The sequence below is a fragment of the Pipistrellus kuhlii genome, unplaced genomic scaffold, assembly GCF_014108245.1.
Source record: "Pipistrellus kuhlii isolate mPipKuh1 unplaced genomic scaffold, mPipKuh1.p scaffold_m20_p_18, whole genome shotgun sequence".
NCBI classification, from domain to species: domain Eukaryota; kingdom Metazoa; phylum Chordata; class Mammalia; order Chiroptera; family Vespertilionidae; genus Pipistrellus; species Pipistrellus kuhlii.
In genome coordinates, this window is record NW_023425493.1 from 19,356,310 (window position 1) to 19,372,177 (window position 15,868).

Genomic DNA, 15,868 nt, shown 5'->3' on the forward strand with positions numbered 1-15,868 from the left:
CTTTGAAAAGAGCTAGTAATAGAAACTCAATTCATTGCAAAGAATGTGGGGAAAGGGAGAGAAAGAGAGAGAGAGAGAGAGAGAGAGAGAGAGAGAGAGATTGATTTAACTCCACATATCTATTTTTATTTTATTGGGCTTTATCGCCATTTCCCTAAAAACAGTTAGCCCAGCAGGGAGAGAGATCAAGGACGTCGCCACAGTGACCAGAGGCACCTACCCTCATCCCTGGTGGAAGCACAGCCTATGACATGTCCCCCCTCTAAGGACAATGCTCTTAATTAGCCGCCCCACATTTCCCAGAGAACAAAAGCGCCCCACCCTCACAGGAAAAGTTTTTCCAGGAGATATCTCACTGGGGAAGCGCCAGGCACACAACAGGGGGAAGAGAACATACAGGCTGTTCTGAGGTCTGCAGAGAGACACAGACTCTGGGATCTCTAGGGAGTCCCAGAGGTCCGCTGGCACATGTTTTCGCCACGTGACACACATGTGCTTCACACACCCTGAGGTGGCCGAGTTCAGAGGCCCCCTCTGCTCCCCCCTTTTCCCCAGTCCCTCTCCGGGCTTCAGAACCTTGGGGGTGGCCAAACAAGCCGGAATCATATTCAGAACTGAGCATCTGGGGATCAGTAGGGAAGGAACTGGGAGTTTATTTCAGGTGACAGACACAGAGCAGGCTCCTGTTTTTCCCCCTGAGACTATAATAATAACTTCTGGAATGGGGATGCTTGAATCATATGTCTCTTCATATCCCTGTGTGGGAAGACTCAGTTATAAGCTCAACAATGGAAGAGATGTGGCATTTTTAGGATCTGGGAGGGGGGAAAGGGAAGCAGAAATAAGGGGAGGCTTGCAAAGGAAGCACGCTGGGGTGGGAGGGTGGGTGCAAGCAGAAAAGGCATAAGGGGCAAGGACAACTCAGCCTGTTTGGGGAACAGAGAGAACGGGGGTTGGAAAGTCTTCTCTTCACAACAGTTTTGCTACCCCCGCCCCCGCCCCCGCCCCCCCCTTCAGTGTGCTATTTGAAAAACACACAGAGGAAAAAAGATCTTGTTTAAGTGCCTCTTCCTGAGTAAGTCCACTGTCAGGAAAGGAAAATCCAGACGCTCCAATATTCTATTTTTGTGCCCAGAGGCTCCAGGCGCTGCAGAGGCTCCTCCTTACTCCGAAGGAAAGGAAACTGGGTGTGAGGCCGGAACTGAGGAATCTGTGCTACTCGAAGGCCTGTCCTCCTTGCGGCCTCGGTTTTAGGAAACAAGGATATGGGTGCAGGATGCTGTGGGGACTGGCCCGAGGGTGGAGTTGGTAAAAGAAAAAAGGAAAAAAGTGCTTCTCTGATTATTCTTCTAGGCCCGTGGTCGGCAAACTCATTCGTCCACAGAGCCAAATATCAACAGGACAACGATTGACATTTCTTTGGAGGGCCACATTTTTTTAAAATGTAAACTTCTTCTAGCGCCGCCACTTCTTCAAAATAGACCCGCCCAGGCCGTGGTATTTTGTGGAAGAGCCACACTCAAGGGGCCAAAGAGCCGCATGTGGCTCACGAGCTGCAGTTTGCTGACCACGGCTCTAGGCAAACAGTTGTGGAGCTAGTCTTTAATTGGAAATTCAATCGGTTGCATTGATATTATGCTTCTTCTGGTCATTAAAGGTTTATGGCCATCACCTGCGTCTCGGCTAGATAAGGCTGGGAGGCCTGAGGAAGAGTGTTATGTTTTGATGTGTGGGCCAAGTGAGAACCATAAATAGTAATAAGAGTAACAGAACAGTAGTTACCTGGGTAGATAAGGCCTCTCTTGGTATATTTTGTATAAATTCTGTGCTCAGATTCACAAGTTGGTTGTTTTCCCTCTGTATGGCCTTTAACCAGTTCAGTGGGGGCACTGAGGGTGTCTAACCTAGGAAATAGGGTTTGAACCACTCTTCTTCTCTTTTTAAAAATATTTATTTAAAAATTGACTTCAGAGAAGAAGGGAGAGGTAGATATAACTATCAATGATGAGCAAGAATCATTGATTGGCTGCCTCCTGCACACCCCCTACTGGGGATCAAGCTGCAACCTGGGCATATGCCTTTGGCCAGAATCGAACCTGGGACTCCTCAGTCGGCAGGTGAAAGCTCTATCCACTGAGCCAAACCAGCTAGGGCTGCTCTTCCTCTCAATCCAGTGTGGCCCTACCTCATCTCCACTGTGCCAGAGATCCCTTTTTATGAGGAGTACCCTGAGAAGTACCAGCCAGTTTATGGCTGCCTCATGTTTTAGGCTACTCCTGCCTCCTCTGCCATCTGGCACATGAAGAAGACCTTAAAAAGAGACCTTCTTTTTAAAGGGGTTCCCAGGCAGCTGGTGATTAGGGAGGGAGGAGGTAAGATTTCTTTAAAGCAAACATGTCAAACTCAAAGGCTAACGTGGGCCAAATAAACAAGGTTTAAGTTTCTGTGGGCCACAAAAAAAATAAAAGCTTCAATTTTCATAGAAACATAGGTTTATTTTGATAAAGGCACGCTGAATACAAAGGGCTGAAATAAGTGAGTAATTATTAACATAAGATAATAGAACATTTTAATAAAAACTAATATTTTTCCTTGAACATTAACACTGAATAATTGCACAAATTAATAAGTGTAATGCAAGTAAACCTATTTTTTCTTGTTCTCTGAAAGCAAAATATTTCCTGTTGCACACACCAAACAAGTCAGTACAAAACTAATGACGTGGCAATCGGCTGCTAAGATATTTGCTACTATAGTATTTGTGTAGAGAAATGGTGTGCGTGCGTGTAAGGCACGTAAATGAAGGCAACACGATTATAGTAATCAGTCATTAGTGAACATTGTAGTTCGTTATTAACAATTATGTTTAACAGGATATTGTAAAAATTAAGTTATAAAATTTTTATTTAACGGTTTCTTACATACTTTTATATTGGCTGGGCCGCAAAAATATTTGTTGTGGGCCACATGCGGCTCGAGGGCTGTGAGTTTGACATGCTTGCTTTAAAGGGAGAGATTCATTTAAAGGGACAGCTTTGCTGGCTTATTAATATATCAAGGTATCACTGACCCTGGCACAATCAGATTCTCCTAAAATGCAGCTCTGATTGTGGTACCACCCCTGCTCATAACCCTTCAATGGCTCTCCAGTGCCCTTTGGATAATGTCCGGATAACCCCACTAGGATATATACAAGGCTCCTTATGAACTGGCCCCTGCTTCACACTGCTTAGCAGGCTTCCCCCAGCCCCACCATCACTCCCCCAGCTCTACTGAATCTATTTCAGTTCCTCAAATACCTGCTTGCTTTCTTCCCCAGTCTTCAAGTATGCCTTTTCTTGCTGCTCCTAACTTATCCTTTAAGTTCTCCCATTGAACATTTTTACCCCAGGGAAGCCTGCCTTCAGCAGCTTGACTCTGGGTCAGGTTTCTCTCTCCTGTGAGCTCCCATAAACTTCCTACTTAACCTATCATGTTCGACTTCCTACTTAACCTATCACGTTCGCACTACTTTGTAATTACCTGTCTGTTTGTCTGTCCCTGGACTGGAAATGCCTGAAGGCAGCACTAAGGCACCTGCCTTGCCCACCGTGGCTAGTCTTTGGCACACGGTAATGTGCCGCAAGTATTTGTTGAGTAAATGAGCTCTAGGCCAATATGACAATAAATCCAGTGGTTCTTCCCAGATTTGCATTTGCCCTGCTCATTTTAAGGTAAGTGCCTGTGGAGACAGGAAGACGGGCCCTGAATTAGAAAGACCTGCTGTAGTTGGGCTGCCCTGACCTCCTTTCCCTTTTCCCTCTCCCACCCCATCTTTTCCACGATCCCTCCCAGGAATCCCAGTCAGCTCAGGGCCAAGATAGAGCTCCTTGTCTGTGCATATCCTGGCATCTGTCTGCGTCAGATTTAGGAGTTTATTCTATATTCTTATTAATTTGAAAATAGACTCACTATTCAGTATAACTATTTTCAAATGATGTAATATTTATGCCTTCTCTTCCCCACATTTTTCTTGAAAGTATGAAGAATGTCTTCTTTTTAAACCAATCCTTTCAATGCCTAATGTTGTTGCGGCATACAATGTGTAAGTGGTCAATGAATAAACATATAATAGGATGACTGAAAGGCTCATTTGTCTTTAGAAAATGAATTTATAGCAGCACTTCTGTGGAAATGCATGCTAGATATATTTGGTGATGTGGCAATTGGATTACATTTCTCGAAGGAAACTGTGGTTCCAGGATGGGCCTGGAAACCATAGCCCAGAGCTATGTGGGCGCGCAGCCCTGGTGGGTTGGCAGGAGCGGGAAGCCTGCAGCTTGGGGGGGAAATGTTGTTCCAGGGTGCCCTCTAGTGATCCAAGGCACCACTAGGTCAGAAACTGGGGCCAGAGGCTTTTGAACTTTGGCAGGATCATGGATGGAACCTGATAAAACTATAGATGCCAGGATGCCAATCCAGCCAGGAGATCAATCCTTGTAATGGGCATCTTCATGGATCTGATGCATGGTCCTTAGATCACACTTTGTGAAAGGGTGATGCTCAACAAACAAACAAACAAACAAAATAACAAAACAACATTCTAGCTAGGTAGTTTGAGAATACCCAGCCTCATTCCTCTGCCTGTAGGGATGGATCACAGATTCCTTGCTGATTATTCAAGTGTGAACTTGAGTGAGAGAGAGAGACAACCACACACAGAGATGGCCTTGGTTCTCTGGGATGAAGTACAGTCCAGCACACATAAGAACATTCGGAAACATAAACATGCTGGACCATTGAGCAAATGTTTCAGGGAAAATTGTGTCACTTGATGTCCATTTTCCAGTTGGGTGGGGCAGCCCTACTCCTCTTGTTGTGCATTTCCTGACAGTGGGCACCCAGTTTCTATGGAGCACATACTCCATGGCCAGCACTGTGCCGGATTGTTGGCATATGTCACCGCTAGAAGTCACTGGACTTGTCAAAAGTAAAGCGTTTCTCAGGCCATACAAGCAGGATTGCTGGAATAGTGGTCCGAGTATGGCCAACAACTAGAATTTTGTGCCTTCTGTATTTGTGTTCTGTTAAGCAGGCTCACTGGAGGGATTCCTCTATTGCCAAAAGAGCTAATTCCTGTTCAGAAACCCAACAATGTCCGGCAGTGATTTAAAAAAAAAAAAAATGCATCTCTGAATCTCCACCATAATTGTCCTCTTCTTGCTCATTTCAATTGAAGGCTGCTGCTTTAATTAGGGGCTATTAGCACATTAAAATATTTGTTGAACCTTGCAAGGTGATAAATTATTCCGAATTGCAGTCCATACTCAGGACTAATTATTTTCTTTTCCTTTTTCATGTACTAATAGCACCTAATGAATTCAGTTAAGTGGTAAAATCGCGCTGATTGAGTGTCTCCTATGTGTCTGGGCAGTATGCTGGGTTGTGGAAATATAAAGGAGGCTAGGTAAGGCTGAGTGCTCCCACTGGGTCAGAGTCAAGAGAGGACTTTATCTCTGGTGCAATGTGATGAGTGCCCTACGAGAAATATGAACCGAGGGCTAGGATAACACGGGACAATTACTTCCCTCCATGGGAACCAGTGGATAGAGAAATGCTATCACAGGATACACTCTAATATTCTAATAACTGGTGGACATTAGTATTTTCATGGGGAAAATACTAATTCATTTTCAGACGCTCTTGGACAAAAGAGTTATCAAATCTCTCTTGTCACGAATAACCATGTTTTCGTTCATACCTTCCCGCCTCCCTGTTACTATATCTTTAAAACAAAGCATGAGGTGCTTGCTGGCCTGATGCCATTTGATTCCAGTCCTGCTCATGTGCTTATCCGGAAAACTTGAAGCATCGGCTCACAGAGCCCTATAATGAGAAAGCTCGTTAAAAAGCCTTCTGAAATGGGGAAACAAATTACATGCACGACAGGACCCACGCTTTTCCTCTTCACTTCCTTCTCCCCCTCCCAGGCGGCAGCATTACAAATGACGAGGCCAAGTGAGTCATCAGGTCAGAGAAAGCACTACCGAATGTGTCTGTCTTTACCTTGCCGCTTTGATGGACGTTTATTTTGCTTCACTGCAGCACTAAAATGTTGCCCAAACAGCAGGAGGGCCCAGTGCAAGGGATAATGGCCTTGGAAAAAGCCTTTGATTGTGTGCATTCAGGTGGAATTTGAGCTTGTAATTGGTGAATGTGCATACTGTCCCGTCTCAGAGGCGCGCGCTCCCTCTCTCTCTCTCTCTCTCTCTCTCTCTCTCTCTCTCTCTCTCTCTCTCTCTCTCTCTCTCTCTCTCTCTCTCAAGCTTGTTTATTCCTGGGGAAGGAGGAAGTTTCTTTCCTCCCAGGTGTATCTGTGGTCACCTTGGAAGGTTTCCTCAGGAGGCTTACTTCAGGAAGGTAGAGATCATATTCAGGGCTGGGCCTGCTGCAAAGTGTCTTATAAGGTCACTCTTTGCTCCTCTCAAGCCTGGAACATCATGAGCCGGGATAGACTTCCTGCCCCTGGTTCAAAAGGAAGCAATGGCCGTGATTGTCCACAGGGAGGAAGAGATGGGAGGTATCTTTTCCCCCTTCCTTCTCTTATCCTGGAGTTTGCAAAAGGAAGGCTACAAATACCAAACAATCCATCCACACCTGGTAGCCAGGGCAATGTTTGTGGGGAAAAGGAAATCCTCCCCACCACCTAGCCCCTTTGGGGTTGAGGCACTTACAGTGGAATACCTGTACTCTGTGGTGAGGTAGATACCACATCCTTTAAGTTGGAAGACTGGGTTTAGGCCCTGCCTTCAGCACTGGCTAGCTGTTTGATTCTTGAGAATTTGCAAAACACCTCTAAGTCCCAGTGACTACCACGGGCCAGGCTCTGTGCCAGCCTCTGACAATAAAAAAATAAAGAAGTCATGGGAGTGGGGGGTAGGAGGAGGATTGGTGGGGGAGGGAGGTCAATTTCGGAAAAAGGAAGCATATGTAATACTATATGTAATACTGTAAACTATGAAAGATTGCCCCACCCTAAAGATTTTCATAATATGCTGGGAAGACAGAGGCATAAACAGTTACAACATAATGTGATGCATGCTTTACTAAAACTACACAGGAATTGTCATAAAAACAAAAGGAGAGTATTGTGTATATTATGGAGGGGGGAAGAGTGAGAAGATGAGAGGTGGTGAGACTATAGTTAGGAAAGGCCTCATAAATCAGAAAGTTGAGCAGAATTTGAAGGAAAAAAGAGAGTTCACACAGGAAGAGAGAGAAACTAGGGCGATAAAAAGAGCTGTCAACAAAAATTCCCCAAAGAGAATACTAAAAAATGGAGAGACTGAACAGTTTGCAAAACAGGGAGATGCGGCACCTGGTGGAAACTGGAAGTGGGCTTCACCAAGGCAAAGGGGGTGGAAACTGGAAGTGGGCTTCACCAAGGCAAAGGGGAGGTGGCCTTTTTTAATTTTTTTACTTAATAATGTTGGGACTTCTTATAAAAATTAGGATATTTTGGTCCTTCTCCCCTCCAAATAGCTGGAATTATTTATGATGGTCTGCCCTCCCTCCTTTGGGAGGTCGCCTTTTACAGAGAAAGTTCCTGTCCAGGTTTCCACGTGGTCCAATTTTATGCAAATTAGGTTTCTAAATTTGTACAGTTCTGATTGGTCCATATGATGCAGTTCTGCTTGGTTGGTATTGTGTGTTCTGATTGGTCAGTGTAGATGCAAATGAAGATAGAGTTGTGCAGTTCTGATTGGATGGGTAGGTCTCTGTCCATTGGTCGAAAGATAAAACCAGGGCTTTCCTGCAGTGGTTGATTTAGACTCCTAAAGAAGTAGGGTATAGTGCTGGGAAATCCAGAGTTTAGACTGACATTCTTCCCAGTATACAGAGTACAGGAAGAGCACCTGTCAACAAATGGCCACCATTTGTTAGTCTATCCTTTGTGGATAGACTTGGGTCTTCAGTTGATTATGGGGAGTTCATCTCAGTTGAAATTCCTTTTCGGAGTTTACATCAGATGAATCTTCTCAGGGTCAATAGAAGGCTGGTTGACAACAATAAAGGGGTGACAGAGGACAAAGAATCTTTGAACAAGACTGAGAAGGAGCCAAAACTGGTATAGCTCAGTGAATAGAGCATTGGACTGCAGACTGAAAGATCCCAGGTTTGATTCCGGTCAAGGGCATGTACCTTGGTTGTGCGCACATCCCCAGTGGGGTGTGTGCGTGTGCGTGTGTGTGTATGTGTGTGTGTGTGTGTGTGTGTGTGCAGGAGGCAGCTGATTGATTTTTCTCTTTCATCGATGTTTCTATCTCTCTATCCCTCTCTCTTTCTCTCTGTAAAAATCAATGAAATATATACATATACATATACATATACATATACATACACACACACACACACACACACATATATATATATATATGTGTGTGTATATATATATATATATATATATATATATATATATATATATATATATTGAGGAGTGGGCTGAAAAGTAGGAGAATCATCAGAAACTGGCTTCAGATGTGAGACGCCAACCACAATGGGACTGGCAAGCATCCACTAGCCTGGGCAAATGGGGGATCACTGGTGATTTCAGCAGGAACAGTTTCAGTGGTTTTCAGGGGGACATCACAGTGGAGAGTGAGTGGAAGGAAAGCTAATGAGCATATTCTTTACCTTCAGTAGACTTGGCTGTGGGGAGGAGATAAATTAGGTGTTGGCTAGAGAGGGATCAGGGGTTGAAGGAATATTTTTATTGTTTTTGTTTATGATTGAAATGTGGGCTTTGTACCACAGGGAAGGATACAGTGGAATGGGAGGAGTTAATTTAAAGGAGAGAGATGGGACTAAGTGGGTTTAAATCCTACTTGTAGAGTCCTTTAGAGGAATAAATGAGAGCCCCTAGGCAAACCCTTTTGTAAAGAGATAAACACGTGTGAATATGATTTTCCTACCAGTGAAATAAAACCTGTATGCACCACAAGGCATTTGAGCTCACTTATCACTTGGCTTCTGAGATAGGCAAATCTCCCTCTCCACAGCTTTTTTGTGTGTGCTGCTTTCCTACTTCCTCTTGCCATCACTTTAGACCCAGAGCCCGAGAAAGAACTGAGCCCTTCTTGACATTTCTTCCTGCCAAACAACACAACTAACCAGCTCCCCTGGATCAAAACAGGAAGCTGAGGGTTGATAAGTGAAGAGTGATTAAGGGAGGGACAAGAGTCTCCTGATTGTTAGGAGGAGGGACCCACATCCAGACCTCCGGAAACCTTGCTTCTTCAGAATATTAGCCTTTCATCAGATAAGCCTGGAGCCCCATGGGCCATGATGTGGACTGTCCCTTTACAGACACCAGTGGCCTCTTTTCCATCTCGGTTCATAAACTGCATGTCCCACCAGGGCAGAGATTTTTGTCTTATTTTTCACTGCTGTATCCCCATGACTAGAACAGTGTCCAGCACATGAATGGTATCTAATGAATATGTGTTAAGTGAGTGAATCCACCCATTCTATCATCCTTCCTTTGACTCAATAAAAATGGGTATATATTATGGGATGACTACCACACTTATTCTAGATAAACAGAGATAACTAATATTTGTTATACTTTTTAAAAGGTATCTTTATTGTTGAATATATGACAGATATTCCTCCCCCCTTTTTTCCCCATTGACTTTCCTTCACACTGACCTGCCTACTTTTTATCTTGTTTGAAAGATATGTGTATTCTGTGCTAGGAACTTTACAGACATTAGTTCACGTAATCACAATCGGGGAAACTGAGGCTCAGATAGAAATCATTTGGTTGAAGATATATGGCTGGAAAATGGTGAAGCTGGAATTTCTCACTGCCTGATTCTAAAACTTATGCTTGTCAGCCTTCAGACCAAAGAGTCCTAAGTTCCATCCCGGCCAAGGGCATATGCCTGGGTTGCAGGCTTGATCCCCAGTAGAAGGTGTGCAGGAGGCAACAGATTAATGATTCTCTCTTACCATTGATCTCTCTCTCTCTCTCTCTCTCTCTCTCTCTCTCTCTCTCTCTCTCCATCCCACACTTTGGAATCAATAAAAAAATATTTTAAAAAATAAAACTTATGCTCTTTCTACACCACCACCTGCTTCTGCAGCCTCATCCCTCACCATAACTCAAACCATAACTTCAGTTACCACATACCACTTGCATTCCTTGAACATGCTACGTTCTCTCTCATGAACTCCATTGCCTGGGGCAAACTTAGCTGTGCCCTCTGTCTGGCTAATTCTTCCTCATTCTCCCTCTGGGACATTTTCTTGAAACGATGTTCTCCAAATGGAGTAGGTTTAACTCTGTGCTCTTACAGCCCTCTTTGTAGCCCTATGTCATAAAATTCCCAGGAATTTTAGATGCCAATTTGTGTGCCTCCCAATGCTAGATGGTGAGAGGTTCAAGGGCAGGAACTGTCTTCAGAAAAGCTGCTATTTATTGAGTGCTGCCCTGTACTCACTGACCTTGTTTAATTCCCAGTCATCACCGGAGATGGGTCTTATTATGCTTGTTTTACAGATGAGATAATAGAAGCACAGAGAGGTTGACTAACTTTCCCAAGGTCACACCGAGTAAGAGGCTGAACCAGGAAATATCTGATTCTAAATTCTTTTCAGAACCATCTACAGTGTTTACTACTTAGCTGTAGGGATAAACAGATAAATTACCACCCGAACAATGAGATTAGCTAATACAGGTTTACACAAACTTCTTTGGGGGAACATTTGGCAGGGGAGAAATTCTTCTTTCTGGGGATGGGGTTAGAAAGGCTTCATAAAGTTGCCAGAATGCTTGTGACCTTGTAAACTGGTTCCATATGATGGTTGAAGATGAAAGATAGATTCCCGCATCAAATACTGGTGGTTGGTTTTGGGGTCCACAGCAGCCATTGTCAAGGTCACCACTGCTTCCAAATTGGTCCATCTGGGTGCTAAGCATTGAGCCCAAATGTCTGCATGTACCTGCTCAAGTCATGACTGGTGACAAAGCAAACTAGTCAGCAATTGTTTCATTAAAATCGTGTGTGTGTGTGTGTGTGTGTGTGTGTGTAAACTATTTAACATAATCATAGTTTTCATCTTACACACTATACTTTAAATTTAAATGAAATCAGTACATTTTCAAGCTGACAGCTACATGGAATAGGATAGTCACTCCTAATTATGTATTAGCATCTCTTCCTGCTCTTGTCCCTTAACTGCACAAGTGTCGCTCGAGGCTGCTTTCTCTATATTCTCTTCTTTAGGGAATTCGCCTATATGCTAGGCTCGAACGGCAGTAAAATTCCTATAAAATTAATCTTGAAGCTACAAGCAAAGCATGGCTTTGAGATGTTTGGTACAATTCCTTCTTTGTCTGCTCCAGAGGGCATTTGTGAGGAAGGTACAGTGGGCAGCCAGATTCAGTCCTTGCTGTGGCTCTGGCATCAGGCGATGAGGAAGCTTCTGAACTGCTCCACTTCCTGGCTGCGTGGCTTTGGGCAAGTTATTTCACCTCCTTCCAGCCTACATCCCTGATCTATAAAAGAGTGAGAATAATAGTATCGCAGGAAGAGGATTATTGTGAGTACTAACGAAAGGAGGCAAAAGCACGCCCGTAGTGACTGGTTTGCTCTAAGTTGCCAGCAAGTGCCTAGTTGCAAGGATAATTATTATTACTCTCATCTTTGGCAGGATGGAGCAATTTAGGTGACAGTGATTTGAGACCTTTGAAGTGCTTTGAAGATGCGAAATATTATTATTGTGCAGAATGTTGAGTGAGACCCAAAGACGTGAATAAGAAATCAGGAGAGCTAGATCCTAATGGCTCTCTTGCCACTAAGCCTTGATGTGACCTTGGCCCAGGCTCTCTGTACGCCTCCTCTTTCTAGTTGTAGATGAAACGGCTTGATTAGATTATCTTTTGGGGAATAAGGGGGGTTTTCAATAAGTTCATTTTTTATTTTAAAATGTTTTTAATTGTAGGGTGATTAGATTATCTTGAAACTTCACCCCAGCTCTGAAATGCTGTGATTTGATTCTGTGTTGGAGTAAATCTCACACGGTCTCTGGAATAGAGTAGGTCAATACGTATTACATATATCCATGGCCAAAGCTCATCTCTGAGGCTGGGAAAAGTTAATGTCAATGACAACAATCAGAAATAGCAATCTGGGGGAATTCAATAAAAAGGCAAGCTTACTCCCACACACATCAGAAATCTTGAAGGACAGCATTGTGGCAGAAGATAATAATATATCTGTAATAGCAACACAGTAGTCCTTCCCTTACCCGTAATTTTGCTTTCTGGGTTCTTAGTTACCTGCAGTCAACTGCAGCTCAAAAATGTTAATTTTAGAAATAGAAATAAACACTTCAGAAGTTTTAAATTACCCACTGTTCTGAGTAATGGAATGAAATCTCGAGTTGTACCGCTCTGGTTCCTTACCTTAGGTGAGTCATCCCCTTGTCCAGCGTCTCCATGCTGTGTCCACTTCCCCCTCCCCATTAGTCGCTTAGTAGCTGTCTTGGTTATCAGATCCACCGTGTGGTATCCAAGTGCGTGTGTTCAAGTAACTCTTATTGTACTTACTAATGGCCCCAACGCACAAAAAGTAGTGATGCTGGCAATTCAGGGTGTGCCAAAGAGAAGCTGTAAGATGCTTCCTTTAAGTGAAACGGTATGAATATATAGGGAAAACATAGGATATATAGAGTTGGGTACTACGTAAGGTTTCAGGCATCCACTGGAGGGGGGGGGGGGTTAGTCTTAGAATATATTTTCCACAAAGAAAGGGAGACTACTATACTGACCTGACAACAACAACAATAACAACAAAAAGACCAGATTATGCCCAGCAGGAAAGTGGGTGCAAGACACCTTAACATTTTTTGGGGAGATGTGGCTTTGGATAGTAATGTGCTGGCAGCTCTCCCACACAGCTTGCTGTACTGAGTACCTGCTCTGAGCAGATGTGGTGGTAAGAGGGGCCCCTGAGACAAAGTCTGGTCTGCAGGTGCTGACAAACTAGTGGATAAAGCATTTTAGCTGTGGGAAATACTTGAGCATTGCCTGCATTTCCCAGTATGCTGCTTACATTGTTCATATATTGTCCATTATTCTGTGAAATCATAGCTGTTTGTTTATTCAGCTCCGGGTTGCTTCTCCACCCTCAGCCCTCCAGCAGCTTCTGGATGTTAAATATTAGCTCTTCATGTGAGCTGTTGCTGCAGGAAGAGTCGCTCTTTTACTTCCTAATGAGTCCTGAAACTGGTTTGCAGGGCAATTATTGATTTTTTCTCTTACCAGAAGGCTGATCAGTTCGTAGTTAGCTGTTTGGTCTTACTCTTCTACAGGACTCAAATTTTATTCTTTCTGTCCACTTTTCCCCTAATAAAACAAAATATCCAGATGATAATAAAAACTAGATAGTATGGTGTGGTGGCAACACTTTGAGGAAGAGGCAAAATATTTCTTTTGCTACTATAGCAACTACTATTAAATGCCTTGTCACTTACCTTTGAAGCTCTTTGGAAATGTGAGCGCTATTTTGCATATACAATTAAGTGTTGAATCACCTCGATTACCTAAGACACTTTCATCTTCCTCTAACCTTTTTCTTAAAGGCACTTTAACTATTTTCTTCAGATATCATTATTAAATGTAGGATGCAGTATTGATAGATTTCTCCAAACTCATTGATTCTCACATTCCCTAAGAATGACAAGGACATTATGAAGACCACAGTAGAAAAAATTTCCATAAAAATACTTATCAAGAATAAAAAACTTGATTCTTACAGATACTTCAACAATTCATTGGAGAAACATGCATTAAGTTCCTAAAAGTGTTGCAAAGTACTTCAAATACAAGGAGGTTAAAGAAATGGTTGCTGCCCGCAAGGGACCCCATTAAAAATTGCTTGCTTTTTTATATCTTGTATAAATACCTAATATTTTACAAAATATTTTCCACATATAACAACTCATTTTATCCTCAGTACAATCAATCCTGGTTTCACCCTTCATAAACTTGAGATTTCTTATCGTACACTATTATTTGGCAACCAGAATGTTCACTTTGAAAATGCTAATGTTAGTATTTCTCCATTAATCCTGGTTTGATTTTATGTGCCTAATGACTTAAGAGTTTGCAAAGTACCTAATTGGAAAGAATTACTTTTCCATTTTCTCACCTTCTAGTCCTTGTTCCTCCTGAGAGCAACAGGGGCTAAAATGACTTTTCAAATTCCTTGTGAGTGCTCTTAAGATAAAAGTGATGACCTGGTTCTTGGGTTTCTTTCCCACCAAAAGCCTGTGGGCAGTAATCTCAAAAGTTCATTTCTGCTGAAACCGGTTTGGTTCAGTGGATAGAGCCTCAGTCTGCAGACTGAGGGGTCCTGTGTTTGATTCCTGTAGGGGCATGTGCCTTGGTTGTGGGCACATCCCCAGTGGGGCATGTGCAAGAGGCAGCTGATCGATGATTCTCTCTCATCGACGTTTCTAATTCTCTATCCCTCTCTTCCTCTCTGTAAAAAAAAAATCAATAATATATATATATATATATAAAGTTAATTTCTCCTTCATATTTATTCTCTATTTTTTTTTTCTTTATTCTACTCCTGGTCATTCTTTCCAGGTCATTTGCTATCTTGCACTCTTGTTTCCATTAAAAAAAAAAAAAAAAAAAAAAAGGAAGGAAGGAAGGAAGGAAGGAAGAAAGAAAGAAAGAAAGAAAGAAAGAAAGAAAGAAAGAAAGAAAGAAAAAGAATTTAGCAATTTGGGGATTATCTTGCCCAAGGTTTTCTCTTTATGGAAGAGAAAAATGGGCCCCACAGCCATCAGATGTTAGTGCCAAAGCCAGCCAAATAGATAGCAGAGCTGGGCTTGAACCTGAGAGGCTATACTCTGACTAGATGTCCTTCAAAGACATCACACTGCCTTTAAAGCTACCTGTCAAAGGAAACATATTCCCCAGGATCATATGTGCTTCTCTTATACTGGCAGAATGCTGACATTTGATTACTGCTGCAACAGAGGTCTACCCCGTTGTATAATACTTCACAGATTATATCGTTATGTTTTTTTCTTTTTCCCCGAGTGCACCTGTTCAGCTAGGAATTAGATGATCACTGAACCAATTATTGAGCATCTACCTTGTGCCAGGCATAATACTGGCTTCAGAGCTATGAAAACTACCAGGTTTTTGGCTTGACTTTAACTGGAAATATTTTTTTGGACTTGGGTCAACTCATTCCACATTGGATTTTTAGTAACCACATGGTTTTAGTGTAAATGGTCCTATAAGTGTGAGGAAATTGGTAACAAGAACTGAACTTTGCCCTGGCCCATGGAGTTCAATGGTTAAGAGTGTGAGCCCTGAGCACCAAAGGGTCAGGGGTTCAGTCCCAGGGCAAGGGCAGGTGCCTGGCTTGTAGGTGCAATGCCGGCCTGGCAAGGCACAGCAGGTGTGTCTCACAAGGATGTTTCTCTCTCTTCCCTCTCCCTCCTTCCCATTCTCTCTCTAAAAATCAATAGAACAAATATCCTCCGGTGAAGATTAGCAAACAAGCAATCAAACAAACAGCATTAAAACTCTCATAAGGCGTTGAAAGGCAGACATGGGAGCCTTTTACCTATGCATTTAGGATTTGACACGTGCAGAAGACCCAAGAACCACTATTTACATGCCACCACGTGTGGTTTTCACAGGCTCCCAGATTTGCTATAAAAATGCCAACGGAGCCAAAACCTGTGTGGCTCAGTGGATAGAGCCTGGTAGGTCTGCTGACTGAAAGGTCCCAGGTTCGATTCCGGACAAGGGCATGTACCTTGGTTGGGGGCACATCCCCAGTAGGGGTGTGCAGGA

The 15,868-nt window shown here is 43.1% G+C and overlaps 1 long non-coding RNA gene across 1 annotated transcript; it reads right to left on the minus strand.

Annotated features, from left to right (window-relative positions):
- Positions 1 to 8,891: 8,891 nt before the first annotated feature.
- On the minus strand, positions 8,892 to 15,740 carry LOC118721355. Its single transcript, XR_004988711.2, has 3 exons — positions 15,636 to 15,740; positions 13,519 to 13,714; positions 8,892 to 13,390 (listed from the first exon to the last, which is right to left on the minus strand). It is a non-coding gene; the product is annotated as an uncharacterized LOC118721355 (long non-coding RNA).
- Between the last annotated feature and the right edge of the window lie 128 nt (positions 15,741 to 15,868).